Consider the following 6,672-nt stretch of genomic DNA (forward strand, 5'->3'; position numbering starts at 1 on the left):
TTGATAAAAATACCCGTAATGAAGAAGACTGCTTTAATGCTTTATTGTCTGGCAGTCCTTTCTGGGCTGCAGTGACAGTGAGGAATAGTCACAGAAACCCATGGAAGATAGGAGTTAAGGTTTGCGTGGTATGTGGTCATGTGGCTATGGAAGATGGAGTTCATTAAGCTGGACAAGAGAATGCATGTCGGGAGCCAGAGGAGCAGGCTTGTGCACTGAAATTGTTTCTTGGAAGCTTGCAGTCACGAGTTCCTGGAGAGAGACTTGTCTGACATAGAAAGTGAGTGGAGGTGAGGTCTCACCTGCTCGGGAGGTGGCAGAGGAGAAAGAGAGAGGATCGCAGCAGAGATACAGGCAGTACCAGGGAGGTACAACGTGAGGATGGAGACCACGCTATGCATGCAGAGACATACAGGCTGGAAAATGAAGGCAGAATTGGAGGGGACATCTGCTATAGACTGTCACAAAGGGAGGAAAGCGAGAGTTACAAATTCTTGGACCACATCTCACAATATTTGAAACCACAAGACACTTCAATTACTGTCTCCGGGCTGGTGACTCACAGATCTACCTGTCTGCTTTGGACGTGTCCCCTACCACGTAATCCGGCATCTCAGCTGATTTCTCTGACAACGCCCCCCTGGACGCTTTGCCACTGAAATTTAAGCTCAACATGGCAAGAGCTACTGCCTGATCTCTTCTTTTCCCCCGCTGCTCCCCTTCCTGCATGAACAAGAGCAGCACAAGTAACAGAAAGAGAGGGCTGTGTCCCAAGCCCTGCCTGCGAGGAGTGAGCGTGCTGTTACGCATTTGGCTTTCATTAAAACCCTTGACCTGGAGTTGTGAGATGTAGCTCTCTAAATTATGCTGGCAGGTGGATTAAAAGCTGTCTGAAAGGCGGTGAAGAAAGGATGCAATTGGTGGGAGTCTCCCTGGGGCAAGGAGAGAGTCTGGTGTGGGGATGGAGAGGACGTCCAGATACAATGCCACTACTGTTTCCAGGTGCAGTTTTATGTTACAGTTAAACTGATAGCTGTCCCCATCCCACCCCTGGCTCTTTTATTCTTGCCCTTTCCTTTGCATCAGATCTGGCACTGCCGCCACGCAGCCTGAATTGGTTCTGCTCACTGAGCCAGTGGAAAACGAGTAATTATTGTTTTCGGTGGGTCATTTTCCATCGGGTCAGCTCTAGCTTGCTCTGTGCTTGCATTAATTGCCAGAACTGCTGCAGGGAAGGGGATGGAAATGCCTGGCCATGTCCCAGGGGAGGGAAGACCACTGTGAAATGTGTTGTCTATAACATGAAGCTGCACCCTTGGTTAAGAGTGCCCAGCTAAGAGAGGTGGGGGAGACAAGAAACGTGGGCGATAGCGAGAGCACAGCAGCAAAGGGCAGGCCCTAAAGAAGCACACAGGCAGGGGAAAAAAGAGCAAGCAACAGGGGAGAAAAAAGGCAGAAACATCTCAGGCAGGGAGGCAGCAAGATTCCTCTCCCCCCCAAGAAAGGGAAAACAAAGATTAAATCTTTCAACGGCAAGATCTGCTGCTCAGCGTCTGGGAGGGAGCGGTGGACAGCCCCGAGGAGATACCTTTCAAAACAACGTAAGGAACAATTTTGCCTCTGCAGGAGATGGACTGGATGGCTTTGACTAGGTTTCCCCCCAAAAGCTCTTCCTAACTTCTCTATCCCAAGTCTTTTCAGCCTCATCTGAGGCAGAACAGGCTGGGCTTGACCCACTAAGGCAGTTGGAAACGTCCTGTTTGACTTTTGGGACAAGAGCAGAGTAAGGACGGCAGGAGCTGGCACAGCACTCGTCATATCAGATTAAATCTTTGAGAGGCGGCCAAGAAAACCTCCCTGGGCTTCGCTGTATTCACCGTTGCTAAACCCACTCTGGGTGGTTTGTGGTTACCAATATTCGTCATCTGCCCCAGGGCTCTGAGGACTGCATTGCTCCAAATCCCTCGGTCTCCTCTGGACTAAAATCCCTCTCCTCCTCCCCACTGTTTTCCAGGGCAGGTGACTGGTAAATTGTATTCCGTAGCACAAAAAGCACATCTGGGAGGGGAAGAATAATATGATGTGTCGTGTTTCTTTAGCCTGCCGGGCAAGCTTTCAGGGAGCAAAGCTCAAAAAAACGTGCAGCCCTGCAGGTCAGCTCCCTGCATTGGGTGCTGGAGAAAGCCAGACCTGGATACAGCCTTCCTCCACGTGCTGCCATATGGGGGTAAGATAGGAGGTCTTTAACATTGTTTAGTTATAATGGCACGTGTGAAATATTTCCCGGGTTTTTTTCTTCTTCCTCCCCAGCCCTTATACCAGGCTCTCGTACTGCAGGGTAAATTCTCGGACGTGCGCTGGAGGATGCAGAGCATTGCTGGAGCCAAGGTGCTGCTAAATTAAATGTTTTAAGTCCTTAACAGAGGGGTGAAGTTCATCTAAACACAAAACACAAATTACAATGTTTGCACAGTAAAACGAGGAATCTCAGTGTGACTTGAAGAAGCTTCTTCACCTCTGACTTCAGCTGGAACATGAGTTTCTGAGTCCTAAATGCTCCTTTGAAAATATGCAGCTGCCACTAGTGAAAAGCCTCCAATTGCTTCAGCTGCTATAATACTCAGGCAGTTTTTAACCCATTCCTTTGGCATTATTTTTGTCCCTATTTTTGCTTATAGTTCAAACCTAGCCTAGGCCCTCCCGGGTAATGGCTGTCACATGAGGGACAGTTTGGTCATGGAAAAAGGCCATTTTGATTTCCTTTCTCTCACAGTTAAGGCTGTTGTTTGTTGTGACAGATTCAAAGCAGGAATAGTACAACCTCAGAAAAGACTAGTCCATTTTATCACACTTTCTGCTCACACAAGCACGCTGCCAGGCGCTGCTTTTGGATTTGCATTTACTCTAAACATGAGATGCATGTGTGACAGGGACTTACCCAAACATCTCCCCAGCTCACCCCTCTGCCTGCATCCTTTATCGAGCTTTCTTCCTCGACTCCAAGGTTTTCTTTCCGTTTGGCAGCCCCTGTGACTGAGCCTGCAGGTTGCTTTGGTCAGTACTGGGGAACTCAGCCGCAGCTTGGGACAGGGAGGTGAGAACCCACCTCTTGCTTTTCATCTGCAGATTGGTTCCTTTTGAGTTTTCCTGTTGACCCCTCTCTTTGGAAGGCAGAGAAGCAAAATTCACATATCAAAGCAAGTTTCTAGTAAAAAAAAAAAAAAAAGCGCTGTCCTGCATCTCCTACACTCAGACTTTAAATTACACCTGTAAGATAAGATGCATCAGCACACAATATTGGCATTTGAAAGAGCTGCTATTGTATGCATGTTATGACAGCTTCAAAAGCAATGTGTAGCTAAACAATGTATAGAGTTGCAGTATTATAACTTTGCTCCTGTCAAGACCACTATGGGAGAAGAAACATTTGCTTGTTATGCTGGCTTTGCACAGGAGCCCTCTCCTCGGTGTGGATTGTAGGCTCTCTGTCAATGCCCACTGAGGCTGCTGGTTTTGGTAACCTCCATTTTCAGAAGGCAGCCGTGACCAGGAGCCAGCAGTCCCTCTGCATGCAGCCACACTTGCAGGTACCCTACTTTTCCGGCTGCAGTTGCTTTAAGCTTGCAGTGGTTCCCGATATGAAATACAAGAGGCAAAATAGCAAGAGAGCAGCAGAGTTAATGTTGTTGGAGAGCACCCTTCGGAAAAGAGGGTTTTCTTGTATTCAGAGGCATGCACAGCTTCGAGGGAAGGACAGGGAAATAACCCTGGGAGGGAGAGAAGAAGAAGGAGCAGATGAGTTACTGCTACTCTAAGGAGTTAAAAGGGCAATGAAAGATGAAAGAGAGATGTACTGATGAAAGAGAGATACTCCATAAATGAAGTCCATGAATAAATGAAGCGGTGGACAGAATCAGTGCTAACTCTGACATGTCTGAGGTAGGGAATGGCTTTATAAAAGCTTTATTTTAAAAAGAAAGCTTTTAATGCAAAATGGAAAAGGGCGGGCAGTGAGGAAACGATGTTTTGTAAAGATAGTCATTGATGAAAGGCAAAAAAAAAGGCTGCCGGGAGAAGTCCGAATATATGCCGAGTAATAGGTCTGAATTAAATTTGTTTAATGGCATGTCAGAAGAGTTTGTTAGCAAACCTACCAGCTTTTTAATTTCTCTTTCCATATGTTTTTATATATGCCTACATGAAAGGACATTAAAAAAAAGGTATTAATTTTGGAAATTAAAGAGGATGAGAGTGATGATCCTGGAAACTGCAATCCAACAAAGTAGAATGTAGTCTTCAATTAGATAATAAATTAGATTTTTTAAAAAATCCCGTTAAAAGTTAGAGGATTACAGAAATACGGCCAAAAAATAATGTTGTTTTTTACAGATCAGATCATCACAGACAAACTGGACTGCTTTTAAAAATTGAATTTTTCAGTTACGTGGAAAAAAAGGCCACAGCATGCAAAGTATACTTTATCTGTCAAGATATTAGTAAAATTGTTGGTATGTTTTCCAATACTTTTCCTTAGAATATGTATTCAGTGTACCTAGTGTGTGCCCATCCCATTGGTATAAAAAAAAAATTATGTGAAGAACTGAAATCAAAGTCTCAGGAATCAATGTGCGGTTTCACGGTTATTAACTTAACTCATTAGTGATCCAAGCGAGTGGGCAAACAGAATGAGGGATTAAGTCCACGGAGGTGGCTGCATTCCGAGGTGCTGACAAGGGGCGTAGGAGAGACAGTGCATGGGAGCACCAGGTCGTCAGAGGTACCAGCACAAAATTAAATGAAATCCTCTGCATGAAATGCTAGCTAGGCTGTCTAAGAAGGATCTTTAGAACTGCTGAGCCCATGGAAGACAAAAACATACCAAAAGAGGCTGGAAAATGGGTGGAAAACTGAGCAAGAGAAGCAGTCTGACATGGCAGCAAAAAAATGTGTTGCAGTGATCGTCTCTGGATGAGGACAGTAAAGAAAGGGGACTCTCGCCCCTTGAGGCAAATAGTTTGAAGCATGTTTGTTTAAAAAATATATCTCCTGGTGGCTTCTCATTGCTGCTGCTGGAGCTGGGTCAGGCACAGGGGAGAGAGCTGCAGTTCAGGTGCACGACTGTCCATGCCCACCACAGTATCATGGGCATTGAGCAAGGAGCAGTAGGGAAAAGTGAGGACCAGCCATTTTGGTGATTTTAGTTATCTTCATGGCATAGCCAGTGCCAGAGCTTTAGGGGGCAAGTCATCAGATGTTTAGGTGGTCTCTCATCAGATGTTTTAAAAAGGCTTATTTTCAGTCTAGTAAATGTTGGTGTTCTTTCTCTTTGCTTTTGGGGATTTGAATCTTCTGGTCTTACGTTTTCTTTTCAGCTTTTCTCTGTAACAGTGCACCATAAAATCTCAAGGAGAAAATGAGCAAGGGCCGGGCAGAAAGGTTTCCCATGTGCGTACATGGCGATAGGAGTTGTGCTCTGGAAAAATCAAACGTCACGGGCACTGGAAACTCAGCATAGGGTCAGGAGGGAGGTCTGCCCTGTTAGATGCTACAAACGGTGGGTATGTTTCCAAAAAGGATCGGGGGGAAGTGTTTTTAATAGATAAACAGATGAGACTGCTTTGTGGCTACTTTCCTTGGTTAGTCCATGCATTCGCAGATTTTTTTTCTGTAGTTTTATATCGTGGCATCTGTAGATGGTGAAATCACTTAGGGGCAGATTTTTTAAGATGTGTGGATGTTTATTTTCTGTCTGTGAGCATCCAGATCCCTTTGAAAAAAAAAAAAAAATCCCTTAGGCCAAGCTATTATGTTTCCTTCAGTCTTCAAAAAACATTATCTTTGTTCTTCTAAGTTATTGGCTTTTTAAAATGTGTTGCATCTTTCATGTGTCAGGCCTGAAAATAATGGCCAGCCAAGCAGTTTTTCTAATCTGCAAACATCTCCCCCATTTCTTCTACTCGAGGAAGGCCGTGTCACTAGGTGGACTTTCAAGGTCATATCTATATTTCGCTCCCAAAATTGCTGTTACCAAACATGCTTCTTCTCCCATTGCCACAGCACGTGCATATGGCTTGGCTACTATGGATGCCGTATGTCTGTCCTCATTGAGAGAGGTGGCGTGAGCAGCAGACAGGGAGTTTGTGGCTACCCGTGTCACATTTGCTGTTTGCCCTGTCTCGCCTGAGATGATTTTGACATTTATGCAGTGTTGGCCAGACCTGAATCCTTGTGGTATGACACAAAAAAAGCAGACAAGGACTGACCCACGGTTGTCTTCTAGCATTAGCCCTTGTTGCCCATTGCTCCCCCTGCCCCGCTCCTGCCGCTCACAGGGAGGCCATGTCAGTGGCTGGACCTTGCCAGCAAGAGGAGAGGGAAACAGAGCCCAACCTTAGCGATTAGATACGAAATCGGCAACTTTATCTCCTGTTACTTTGATGATTACATTTGATTGCTGTTTACTTTTTTACCTGGGAGCCGGCTGCAGAAACACCAGATGGTTATAGTCAGGGTGGGATTTGAAGAAGGCCGTGCAAGCTGTTACGATACGAGGCATGCCCAACTTTCCATCAGCAACACAGACATCTTGACCTTTGGTATTTTGTCGGAAGCCGGCTTTTTTTTTTACTTTTTTTTTTTAAATAACTAAAAACTGAGCCACTTATTTAAAGA

Source organism: Fulmarus glacialis, unplaced genomic scaffold, assembly GCF_000690835.1.
Source record: "Fulmarus glacialis isolate BGI_N327 unplaced genomic scaffold, ASM69083v1 scaffold16979, whole genome shotgun sequence".
In the NCBI taxonomy this organism is placed as follows: domain Eukaryota; kingdom Metazoa; phylum Chordata; class Aves; order Procellariiformes; family Procellariidae; genus Fulmarus; species Fulmarus glacialis.